The 13,502-nt window shown below is 36.9% G+C and overlaps 1 long non-coding RNA gene across 1 annotated transcript; it reads left to right on the forward strand.

Annotated features, from left to right (window-relative positions):
- Window positions 1–10,633: 10,633 nt before the first annotated feature.
- LOC104235102 (uncharacterized) lies at window positions 10,634–11,556 on the forward strand. Its single transcript, XR_713119.2, has 2 exons — window positions 10,634–11,082; window positions 11,320–11,556. It is a non-coding gene; the product is annotated as an uncharacterized lncRNA (long non-coding RNA).
- Window positions 11,557–13,502: the final 1,946 nt, after the last annotated feature.

Here is a 13,502-nt window from a genome sequence, read left to right on the forward strand (position 1 = left end):
GTGATATTATCTGCGATGGACTTTTTGTTCCTACAAAGACCATTGGAGATCCCTCAATGACAGTTCCTAAAACTAGAAAGGAATGTAATGATGTTGACCGCAAGGCTATTGAAAAGAACTTTCGAGCTAAGAAAATTCTCGTCTGTGGGATTGTACCAGATGTGTATAACAGGATTTCAGCATGCCAATCTGCTAAGGAGATCTGTGAAGCTCTCCAAATAACTCATGAAGGGACAACATAGGTAAAACGGTCCAAGATTGACATGTTGACCACAGATAATGAGCTTTGCAAAATGAGGGATGACGAATCCATTTAGGATATGCACAATCATTTCACATTTATCATCAATGATCTTCACTTACTAGAAGAGATTATCCCCAGGAACAAACTCGCCAGGAAGATACTTTGTGTATTACCTGGTTCTTGGGAAAACAATGTAAATGCCATCACAGAAGCAAAAGATCTGCAAAATATGACCATAGACAAACATGTTGGCAATTTGAAGGCTTATGAAATGAAGAACAAGAAGGACAATGAGAGAAGAGATCTGAAAAGGGAGAAGAACCTGGTCCCAAGATGGACAACAATGACTCAGGTGGTGAGAATGCTGATATGGCCTACCTGACAAAAAGATTTAAGAAAATGGTTTGCAGAAAAAAAGGCATTACAAAATGGGGAAGATCTAGCAAGCCAGATGGTTAAGACCTATGTCATAAGTACGGCAAGCCAGGACACCTTATCAAGGATCTCCCTCTTCTATATGGGGAGACTTTTCCAGTGAATTCACAGAAGATGATGGGCAAGGTAACAACTCCATGATGGCAGTAGAAAATGAAGTAGATGATTATGATTCCATAATTGCTCTAATGGCTAAATCAGTTGAGGATGAGGAAGATGATGATGGACATAAGGTAAACCTACTAGATGTTCAAAGAAATCTGAAATCCTATTCTCAAAAGACGCTTATATCCTTGGATAATATTTTAATTGATGCATATCATAGTCTCATCAATGATAAAAATGTGCTAACCACAGAACTAGGAGAAATAGAACTCGAGAGAGATAATTTAGCGGTAGTTACGGATGATCTAAAAGAGACCATTGAGAGTTTAAAAAGGGAAAATGATATCTTGAATGAGAGAATTGCAAACATAGAGAATGAGAGAGATGACCTATTAGTAGTAGTTATAGACCTAAAGGAAATAATTAAGGAACTAAGAATGAAAAATAGGCCTGTGAATACTCAAAATGGAAAGGAAGTTGCAAGTGAGGCATACCTTAAGCTTGAAAATGAGATAAAATCAGTGAAATCTAGTCCGTGTGCTGAGCTTGAGAAAAATAGATAACTTCAGGTAGATCTAGACAAAGTGAAGAGTGACATAGAAAAATCTCTTGAGTGGACCTGGTCCTCTGATGCAATCACTGCTATGTATACGAACAACGGGGGAACCAAGCAGGGAATCAGGTTCCAAAAGGAAAAGACTCCATACAACCCTCATAACAAGTACGTTACTGTACCTGATAACTGGCTCTGCACTCACTGTAGTAACACTGGGCACTTTAAGGAAACCTGCAATGGTACATGCTGGTTTATTTTAACAAGACCCAACCACATCTCAGGTGGAAGGGGGAGCACAGACCCCTTCTGTTTAGTCTCATAGGCATGCAGCTATTGTTTATTAGACCCTAAGTGCATTACACGTAGGCGAGACTAAGCTAGTAGCAAGATCCGTACCAGAGCCTAGACCAGCTGCGAACAGCGAGCCACAAAAGTTGTTGGACAGATGGACTAGGCTACACCCTCCTATCTTCGGAGGTGAGCAATATAAGGATCCTCAAGAATTTATTGATAGGTTCCGGGATAGAATTCACAACATGAATATATTGGAGCCCCATGGGGTGGATTTCACTACCTTTCAGCTGGAGGGAAAGGCCCATAGATGGTGGAAGTCATATCTTCTTGGTAGACCCATAGGTTCTCCTCCCATGACTTGGGACCAGTTTACACAGCTTTTTTGGTATAGGTATATCCCACCCTCCAAGAGGGAAGAGTTGCGATATCAGTTTCAGCAGCTCCAGTAGGGTCAAATGTCATTGACCGATTACGAGGTGAGTTTCTCTGCGTTCTCTCACCATGCACTTATGATACTTCCTACTGACGCAGAGAAAGTGTGGAGGCTTGTTGCGGTGTTGCACTTTGGAATTCAGGCTAGTATGTCCTGGGAGGTTGAGATGGGGACTTCGTATCAGCTAGTAGTGGAGATTGCTCGGAGGATTGAGGGCTACCGTCAGAGGGGTAAAAAGCAGATGCAGCGGGACAAGAGGTCCCCTTTTTCTATAGAGTTCCCCGGCTGGGGGTAGAGGACAGTTTGGGAGGGGTTAGCCTAGCAGGGCCACATATCTAGCACCACCACCTCTTCGGGGGTGCTCCAGTGCTACCCTACTTTGGTGTCATTCTAGAGAGTTTTTACCACCCACCAACTATTTAGGGTTCTTCTAGTGGGTACTCAAGTCATCAGGGTTCTTCCAGCGCCTATTTCAGTACCATGCCAGAGAGTTCATACCGCCCATCAGCTATCCAAGACACTTCCGATCAGTTGTTCGATTTTGCGATTGTCGCAATTACAAATAAAAATTCGCAATTGCGACATCTGCAGCTGGTTAAAAGTTGGGGAAAATGCGACATAGCTTATTTTACACCATTTTTCAATCCCGAACTCTCTATATGTGATATTCGGAGAGGATTTTCTTCCCAAATTCATTGATAAGCAACATTAACTAATTTTCAATCAATTTTAATTATTTTTTCATGAAATTTAACATCAAATCTGTGAATCTCAAGGTAGAAATTAGGGGTCTTGGATACAATTTAGGGATTTTCAAAAATTGAGATATAGGCTCGAAGATTTCGAAATAAATCACATAACTAGGCTGGGGGGTGAAATAGGTAATTAGGATTTGGTTCGAATCTCGAATTTTGACCAAGCGAACCCGGGGTTAACTTTTATTGGCTCTTTTAAAAATGATCAAAATTGAACTCTTTTTCATTCGTGAGTAATTTCTAAAGCTTATTTTGACCTTTTTGACTAATAATTGGATAGATTGGGTTTGTTTGGAGGCTTGCAATAAAGAAAAATTCGTGGGTTATTGTTGATTTGATTTTTAAAAAAGGTAAGTATCGTGGTTAACCTTGACTTGAGGGAATTAGGATTTCATTGGTCTATTTGCTATATGATTTATGTGTGGGGACGACGTATATGCAAGGTGACGAGTGCATATGCAATGACATGGGTTAAGCACGTGGGGAGGGCTTATTAATTGTGTGTATTCATTTATACCACGTTTTCTTTGTTCCATGTTATTACTCGTCCGTTTCTTTAATTATTACTTTCCTTTACTTGCTAAATCATGCTTTCATTTGTTACATGTCTTAATTTGCTATATGTTTCTATGTATCTATGTCTTCATTTATTGATTGCCTTTACTTACCTTGTGCATTTATATGTTGTTAGATAGCCGCTATTACTTGTCTTATGTCTTTATTTGTTTTATTCACTTATTTCGTTTCATTGTGCAATACAATGTAGTTGCTTGTAGTATTGTACATATATTTTTATATGTGGGTTCGGGTTGCATGCCTTAACGAAATATTGAAATAATGTTTTGGATCGGTTCGCATGTTGCAATGTATATTGATATGATAATTGGGATTCGGTTGCAAGCCACAACGGTATTGATGTTGTATATGGTATCGGGTTGCATGCTGCAAAATTATTGGTAAATGTATATGTGTGGATCGGGTTGCGCATTGCAACAGAGAAGATATATTATGATCGTACTTGGCTGTTGGTTTCATATCCAGTGTGAGTTGAGCGTAGATGATATTTGGGGCCTTTTGTTATGCATTTTATGTTCCGACTTTCATGTTAATTGTTGTTTCCCTATTCTGCTATTGTTTTTACTTATACTCGTATGGGTTTATAGTTAGTGCCTTGTTATAGCATCGTCACTATTTCGTTAAGGTTAGGCTTGGCACTTACGGAATACTTGGGGTTGATTGTACTCATACTACACTTCTGCATTTCTTGTGAAGATTTTAATGTTGTTTCTAGCGGCATTTAGGGGAGGCTTCCTCGGACTGTCAATATCTGGAGACTTGAGATAGAGTTGCATGACGTTCGCAAAACGTAAAGTCCCCATTTTATCTTTATAGTGTTTATTTCTTTCAGATAATTGTATTTTATTTCGAACCTTGGTTGTAGCACTTTTAGTCTCTCTTATACATGTGACTCCAGATTCTGGATGTAGATTAGAAGGTATTGGTTGTAGATTATTATCTTACAAGAATTTGAGGCTTATAGTCTTAATCAATTTCTTTTTAATTTTCTAAAATTGAATAAGTGATTAACTAGTTTTGGCTTGCCTGGCAAGCGAATGTTAGGCGCATTCACAATTCATGGTTGGGAGTTTTGGTCGTTAAAGTAATAGTACTACTGGCAACTAAGGATGTCAATTGAGCGAGTTGGAAAAGTTTGAATGAGCCAAAAATAGGTCATTAAATTGTCAAGAGTCTAAAGCTTACTTGGGCTAAGATACGATATGACAAGATATACTAAACAATGGGTCACAACGTGTCACGACCAAAAATTCCACCATAAGGATCGTGATGCCACCTAGTTCCTAGGACTAGGTAAACCTATCACATAAAGAAAATAACAGAACAAAACACCAAATTAATTATTAGTAAAATCTGAAGAGTGCCATAACATAACTGAAAGCGGAATACAAAAGTCACACAAATCCCAAAACCTTGTGATACAGGTCATAAGCTCTACAGAGAGTACGCCAAAAATCTCAAAATACAATACTGCGTGGTAATACAATAAATAGTAATAAATAGTAGCAAACAAAGACTAGAATGTGATTTCGAGGTTAGTGAGCAAAACAACAGGTATACCTTAAGTTTCCAAAGCATCTCGCAATCATCTCACAAACAACCAACACGCTCTGAGGTATCTGGATATGCACAAAAATGTGCAGAAGCGTAGTATGAGTACTCTTTCAGTCTCTATTTGGCAAAGAGGGATGGAACACCATAATCGATACCTAGTAAGTATCAAGACTAACCCAAGTGGAGTAGTGACGAGGTTCAAGTCGAGACACTCACTAGACAAATAATTTGGGCAGAATATCAAGATAAAATTAACAACGTAAAGCAAAACCAAATCAACAGCAACAAAGAACAGGCATGTGGTAACATGACAAATTAACTAAAACACATAAACACAAAGTAAAATCATTTGGGGAAAATAATGACATGTTCAAATCATCGACACATTTCAACACAAGAATATCAACAAGAATTACTCCTATGTGCCACGTATCATAATAAAAAAAAGCCATTAAGAAACTGTGTGAGCTTCCTAATAACTTCATGCCAATTAGCCCCCTTATCTCGCCACATGTGCATCACAATGAAATATTTTTCCTTATTTGCAACACGCGGATAAGCCCCCATGTGTGCATCAATAACACCACCCTTATTCCGCCATATGCGCATCTCGATCACAAAATAACTATCAACTCGTACCACACGTTCACATATGCCAAAACATTGCCCAAATAACAGTACCAAGCCATAACTATACATAGCCCACGGCTCAACAACAATGTGTACATGAATTTCAACAATAACATAAGGGTAAGGGGAGTAAATCAACAATGAAATGCGCTTCATATAACAATAAATTTAATTCGAGCCACATATACGCCCATGTACACAATCGTCAGCTTGTGTACATGTCATTTCACATAGCACAAATAATGTAGTTAGATAAAAATCTAAGGGGTAGGTTCCCCATAAAATGTTAGGCAAGATACTTACCTCTATTTGGCAATTTTTGTACTCTAAAAATGCTTTTTTAAAATTAAAAAAAAATGACGGTTAAAATCTAGCCAAAAAAGACTTAATAATATCAAATAATGCAATAGAAACATTAGTAAAGTTAAGATCTTTACCCAATTCCCAAAAAGTAAACAAAAATCAACCTCAAGCCCGCTCGATCAACACCCGAATTAATGGGTGGATCTCGACTAGCCATAACCCCACAAGTCCATATATGTGATTGGTTTTCAAATTTGAATTTCAAATATCAAATTTTCATTTTCAAAACATAGTCAATTCCCAAAATTTCTCTTCAAATCTCACGAATTAAATGTTAAAATTCATAAACAATTATTTTATATAATCAAAGTTGAGTAAAAATAACTTACCCAATAGCTTTGTATGAAAATCCCCTCCTCAAATTTCCTCTCACCAAGTTTAGGGCTCAATAATGTAAAAATTTAGACTATTTCCCGAAATCCCATTCTTTTGTTCAACTGCAAAAGTTGCAAATGCAAATCCTCGCAATGTGACTAGTGGGTCGCAATTGCGCTGCCTGACCAGCCCAGGGAATGTTGCAAATGAGACTTAGACATTGCATTTGCGAAGTCTGCCCAGGTCGCAAAAGTGACCAAGTGCTCACAAAAGTGACCATCCCAGACCTAGACAAACCATTGCAATTGCGATCAAGGATTCGCAATTGTTATGCCTGAGACCCCCTGCCATCTTTGCAGTTCCCAACTGATGGTCGCAATTGCGATAACCGTAGCACCAGTACACCCGCACCCTGTAACTTAATTAAAAATAGTCTAAAATACGTCTGAAACTCACCCGAACCCCGGGGCTCAACACCAAACATCTACACAAGTCTAAAAATATCGTACGAACAGGCTCACGAGCTCAAAACACCAAGATAATATCTGAAATCACGAATCAAACACCAAATTGCATGAAATACACAATGAAACTCAAGAATTACTAAAGTCACAACCAAGCTCTGATTCTTTCCAAACAAACTCGGAATGACACTAAACTTTGCACACAAGTTCCAAATGACAAAACGGACCTCTTCCAAGTTCAAAAACAAAATCCTATCTCGATAGTCCTAAAGTCAACCTATGGTCAAACTTGGGAAATAACTAAAGCTTCAAATTGTCAATTTTTGTTAAAAAGAGGCAATTCAACCTAGGAAGCTCTGGATCCAATTTCGGGAATATGACTAAGTCCAAATAACTATACGAACCTATTGGAACCACCAAAATACTGTTCCGTAATTATTTTCACTAAAGTCAAACCTCGATCAATATTTTCAACTTAAGTTTCCAAACTAAGAACTAATTGTTCCAAATCAATGTGAAACCTCACCCAAAACAAAACCAAGCATCCCCGCAAGTCATAAAACCATAAATACACATACGAGAATCTTCAAAAGGAGGAAACATGGCTCTAATACACAAAATGACCGGTTAGATCGTTACATTCTACACCTCTTAAATAAACATTCATCCTTGAACGAGTATTGAGACATACCTAAAGTGCCAAAAAGGGGAGGATATTAGCTATGGTAAACTTTGCGAGCTATAGAAGTTGATTCCATAAACCCCCAAAACCAATGAAATGCATGAAATGTGTCTTCTAAGATCTGAATATTGTTGTCGGATTGCCATCCATCTGTGGATGAAATGCCATACTCATCTCAACCTATGTTCCTAACTAACGTTGTACGACTCTCCAAAAATATAATGTGAACTGTGTTCCCGATCCAAGAAAATAGACACTGCCACACCATGAGTATGAACAATTTCATGAAGATAAATCTAAGACAACTGCTATAAAGAGTAGGTAATCATGACTGGAATGAAGTGTGCAGAGCTGGTTAGTCTGTCCATAATGACCCACACTAGGTCGAATCTCCTCAAGGTCTGTGGAAGTACAACTACAGAATCCATAGTGATGTGCTCCTGTTTCCATTCCGGAATATCAAGCCTCTAAAACAAACTACCCAATCTTTGATGGTCATACTTAACCCGATGATATTATAGATACTATGCTACATACTCCACAATATCTTTCTTTATTGTCTCTACTAGTTTGATATTCCAAATCATGGTACCTCTTGGCGGCGCCCGGATGACTGGAGTACCGCAAATAATAGGCCTCATCAAGAATCAGCTCACATAACCCATCAACATTGGGCACACAAATCCGACCCTAAAGTCCCACACCCCATTGTTATCAATAGTCACCTACTTGGTATCATCGTGTTGCAGTGTGTCCTTAAGGACAAGCAAGTGGGTATCATCATACTATCGCACCTTGATACGCTCAAACAAAGAAGACTATGAAACTACACAATCAAGAACCCGACTAGGCTCCGAAACATAAAAATTCACAAACATGTTGGCAAAAGCCTGAACATCTATAGCTAACAGTCTCTCCCCAACTGGAATAAAAGCAAAACTCCCTATGCTCTCAGCCTTCATACTCAAAGCATCAACTACCACATTGGCCTTCTCGAGATGATAAAGAATGATGATATCATAGTCCTTTAGTAGCTTTAGCCACCTCTGTTGCATCAAGTTCAGATCCTTTTATTTGAGTAAGTATTTTAGACTCATGTGATCCTTGGACTTATAATGGCTGTCAATTCCAAATCATGCACAACGTAGTTCTTCTCGTGGCGCTTAAACTAATGCGAAACAGAAGCAATCACTCTACCCTCTTACATCAACACACACCTAATGCCAATCCATGAAGCATCACAATAGACTATACAAGAACCCAATGTTGAAGGCAAAACCGGAACTGGAGCTATAGTAGAGGCAGTCTTGAGCTTCTAAAATTTCTCTTCACAATCGTCAGACCACCGAATAGTGAACCCTTCGGAATCAATCTATTCAAAGGAGTTGCAATGGATGAAAATCTCTCCATGAAACAACAATAATACCAGGCCAAGCCTAGAAAACTATGAATCTCAGTAGAAGTAGATGGTCTGGGCCAACTATGACCTACCTCAATATTCTTCAAATCCACCTTAATCCCCTCATTGGGCACCACATGGTCCAAGAATGCCATCAAATCAAGCCAAAACTCGCACTTGGAGAATTTAGCATACAACTCCTTCTCCCTTAAAATCTGGAGCACAATCCTTACATGCTGCTCATGAACCTCCAAGTTGTGAAAATACACAAATATATCATCGATGAACACGATGATGAAGAATTAATATATGGTTGGAGCACATTTTTCATGAAGTGCATAAAGGTTGTTGGGGAATTAGTCATGCCAAAAGACATCACCAATAACTTGTAGTGACCATAGAGAGTCATGAAAGCCGTCTTTGGAATATCTGAAGCCCAGATCTTCAACTGATGGTACCCCAGTCCCAAATAAATCTTCGAGAATACCCTAGCACCATGAATCTGATCAAATAAATCATCAATATGCGATAGTGGGTACTTGTTCTGGATAGTAACCTTGTTCAGTTGCCTATAGTCAATATACATCCTCATATAGTCATCTTTCTTCTTCATAAAGAGAACTGGAGCACCCAAAGACGAGACATTTTGTCTGATTAAACCCTTATCGAGCAACTTCTCAAGTTGTTCCTTTATTTCTTCAACTCCACTGCTATTATGCGAAATGGTAGAATAGAGATAGGTTGAGCGCCCGACACCAAGTCAATACCAAATCAATATCACTATCGGGTGGCATGCCCGATAGGTCTGCTGGAAACACATCTGCAAACTCTCTCACAATAGGAACCGACTCAATGGTATGATTATCAGAACTAACATTCGTCAAAAAGGCTAAGTATGCCAGCAACTCCCTTTCTCAACCATTTGTTGTCCCTTAAGGAAAGACACTATCCTATTAGCAACATGACACAATGTACCTCTCCACTCAACCTCGGCATAGCTAATGTCACGGTCTTAGTGTAACAATCAAGAATGGGATGATATGGTGACAACCAATCCATGTCTAAAATCATATCAAAATCCACCATTTTGAGTAAAAGAAGGTCAACCCTAGTCTCATAATCACCGATAGTGACCAAACAAAAATGATAGACACAGTCTACAACAATAGAATCCCCAACATGCGTAGACACATAAATAGAGGTATTCAAAGAATCACGAGACATAAAAAATATGGAGAAAAATAGGATGACACATACGAATAAGTGGAACTCAGATCAAATAAAACTGATGAATCTCTATGACTGACTGGAACAATACATGTGATGACAACATCTGATGCAAAAGCCTTACTCCTACCTGTAGACATGTGATTTTTGACTCTCCCCAAGTTTTTTTATATTTTAGCGTTTAATATTTAATTTAGGCCTAATATCGCTATTTCAACTAATTTTGACTCTTTTACTTTATTTTATTACAAGAAAATGAAAATTACAAAAAAATAGTTTCATTAATGTTTTGTAGTCATTTCTAATCTTGGAAAATGCCAAAATAGTTTTGTGTTAACGGTCAGTATTATTTTAATAGTTATTTTACTTAAGTATGACTAATTAATAAATGAGGTCGTATTTTAGTCTCGTTCGCGGAAAAAAGAATAAAATTTGGGCTCGAGCAACCCATTTTTAGGCCTAATTTTGAACCTAACCCATAATTTCCAAGCCCATAATTCTAGGCTCATACTCCTTAACCTAAAAAAGGCGTACAAAGTCCTAGACCTAGACTCTACAATCAACTATATATATACTAACACCTGGGGAGAATAGCCATCCTCCTTACTCTCCACCCCTTTCTTCAACGCCCAGTGACACCTTCTCCATAACCACCCTCCAGCTAACGAGCTCCCTCACCATCACAACAAAATACACACACGCACGAACAGTAAGGAGGAACAGAGGTTCACGAACAGAGAAATTGAAAACAGTACATAAAAACAATACTTCGCCTTCTCCATGATTTGATTCTTAGTTTCAGAAACATGGAGTTTAACTGAAGTTTGGAGCTGAGATGTTAGAAACGGTTTGAGGTCATCATTCGGTTGCCGATTCGAGATTCACCATTGGTTCTGTTGGTTTTCCGTTATGAGTCGTTTGCTTTGATTCTGGTCCTATGTTCGGTGGTCTCATAGCCGTCCCTGTTCGCTTCTCGAATATCAGATCGAGCGTCACTATTTCTGCGTCAGTTTAATCAAAACAGAAGTGAAATCTTGGCTTTACTTTGAGGTTAAATCTTTTACTACTTTGCTATCCTTTTCCCGATAATGTTGCTTTGCTGCATCTTATGTTTTCTGCCTAATGTGAGAACTTTTCATATTTACCATGATAAATGTGCTTAATGGGGTATTGTTACATGTAGTTTATTTTCTGAAATATATCAGTATGCTTATGGGTTGTGAAGCAACTATTGAAGTATTGATATGTGAAAAGTCTTATATAAATTAAATTTGCACTGGGTTGCAGCAGGGAAATCTGATGATGGTTACTAGGAGGCTCTGTAAGATTGGCTTTTGAGTTTGGCAATAATAATTATATTGTGAGGTTCTGATTCAGTAAGCTTCAACTCTATATTTTGAAATTAAAAAGAAAGAGTCCGTCCTTAGCTTGTATTGTAATACTATAATTTAAGTCTTGCAACTATAATATGTCAAGTTATATGTAACACTAGCAGTTTATAAGTTCCTAAAGTTATTGTTGAAACATGTTGGTGTCTTTAGGGTATTATGGTTTACAATTTGTAATTCCTGGTGTGTGTTTGCGAACAGGCCTCATAGTTTGTCAGTTTTCTTTTTGTTTTGTGAAGCCTTACGAAGTCGAATTGTAAAAAATCTCAAATTAGTTTTAAAAAGTAATTATAAACCTTCGTAGTTTGCTTTAGGCGCGCCATAATAAATCATCATAGCTACGGGTATGGTGCCCATGACGTAGTTATGATTTGAAATAGTTATAAATCCGGGGATACATTTCATGTGGCCCAGTCCTAATTTCCAACAAGGTTAAATAGAACGTGTCGTGAGTCATAGGCGCATTTCATGTAACGTGGCTTGCGACGTGTTTTAAATAGCTTTGAATTAATTCTTTAAAGAAGTAAAAACGGTTTTCAAAAGTTAAAATGCACAATAGGTTTAAAATGTGTAATTAAATCAGATAATTAGGCTAAGAATAATAGTTGAGCGGCCGTGCTAGAACCACAGAATTCGGGAATGCCTAACACCTTCTCCCGGGTTAATAGAATTCCTTACATGGATTTCTCTGTTGGCGGACTATAAAACAGAGTCAATCTTTCCTTGATTCAGGATTTGCACATTCAGGAGCTGCTTAAGGAAATTTTTCTTTTTATGTTTTGAATCTGTTTTTCTTTTATGTCATCTTTTACCTTCTAGTATTGTACAGTAATATTGAGTCTTTTGTTATTTTATTTCCTATTTTGTATTTAAAAAAGAGTGTTGTAACTCAAAATCCAAAAAAAAGGAGATTTTTGCATTTTATATTTCAGTTAGAGGTTTTCTTTAGAATACTAATTCTAGAAAAAAAAGTGTCTTTTGGGGTGGACTTCCTTAGGAAATTAATATCTAGAACTCAAAATAAAAATTGCTTTTATATTTCCTGTTAGTACAATAAGACTAAAAATTAAAAAAAAAAAAAAGAAGAGAATTTTCATTTAGTATCTTTTTAAAAGCTTTCTTTGAGGTATTAATTCCAAAAATCCAAAAAGATTTTCTTTGGAGGTTCTTCTTTGGGAAATTAACAAAAAAATAAAAAAAGATTCTTTTATGTTCACTAGAACTTTAGGATATTGTACATAGAAGAAAAAAACGTACTTCATCTGGTGTTTATCTTCATAGTTTCTTCCTTAGGTAATCAAAAACTGAAATCCAAAAAAAATATTTTTTATCTTGTTCATTTTTTGTTTCAAAATCTTTGTTCAAGGATATGAAATGAAAATTCAAAATATTTTTCTGTGGTTTATTTTTTAGATTTTCATCCTAAAAAAGAAGAATCAAATTTATTTTTTTCTCTTGTAGGGTTTTTTCCTTAATAATTTCCCACAGAGTGTTTGTTTCAAAATGAAAAAAGCAATATATATATATATATATATATATATATATATATATATATATATATATATATATATATATGATCATTAAGCTTGAGTTTAGAATAGGTTATAGAATATTAAGTCTAGAAAATTCAAAAAAAAAGATTTGATTCTTTTATTTCTCTTTTCTCATCAGAGTAGTCATTAAGGTAAAAAAGAAAAGGAAAATAAAAAGAGAACGTTAGTTTGTTTCCTTTATTCCCGATCTTTCCGAACTACGCAAAGATCTGATTCATGCGGTGTCATGATACGTAGGCAACCTACATAGGGTTTGATCGAATTATTTTTTAAAAAAATAAAATGAAAAAAGAAAGAAAAAAAGAGAGGTAAAATTATGGGATGTGAGAAATGAGGGGAAAAGAAAAGACTGTTAATTAGAAGAAAAAAAGGAAGGAAAACAAGCAAGCCATGAGGTGCTAGAAAAGCAAAGAAAAGAGAAGGTTGAATTGAACAAATTGGGATGATGCCAAGTGACCTTGTGACCCTAAAAGTCATTCTAGAACCATTAATTATTGCTAGATGCATTGCACGCAATGTGATATTTTTA

This window comes from Nicotiana sylvestris, chromosome 9, assembly GCF_000393655.2.
Source record: "Nicotiana sylvestris chromosome 9, ASM39365v2, whole genome shotgun sequence".
NCBI lineage: Eukaryota > Viridiplantae > Streptophyta > Magnoliopsida > Solanales > Solanaceae > Nicotiana > Nicotiana sylvestris.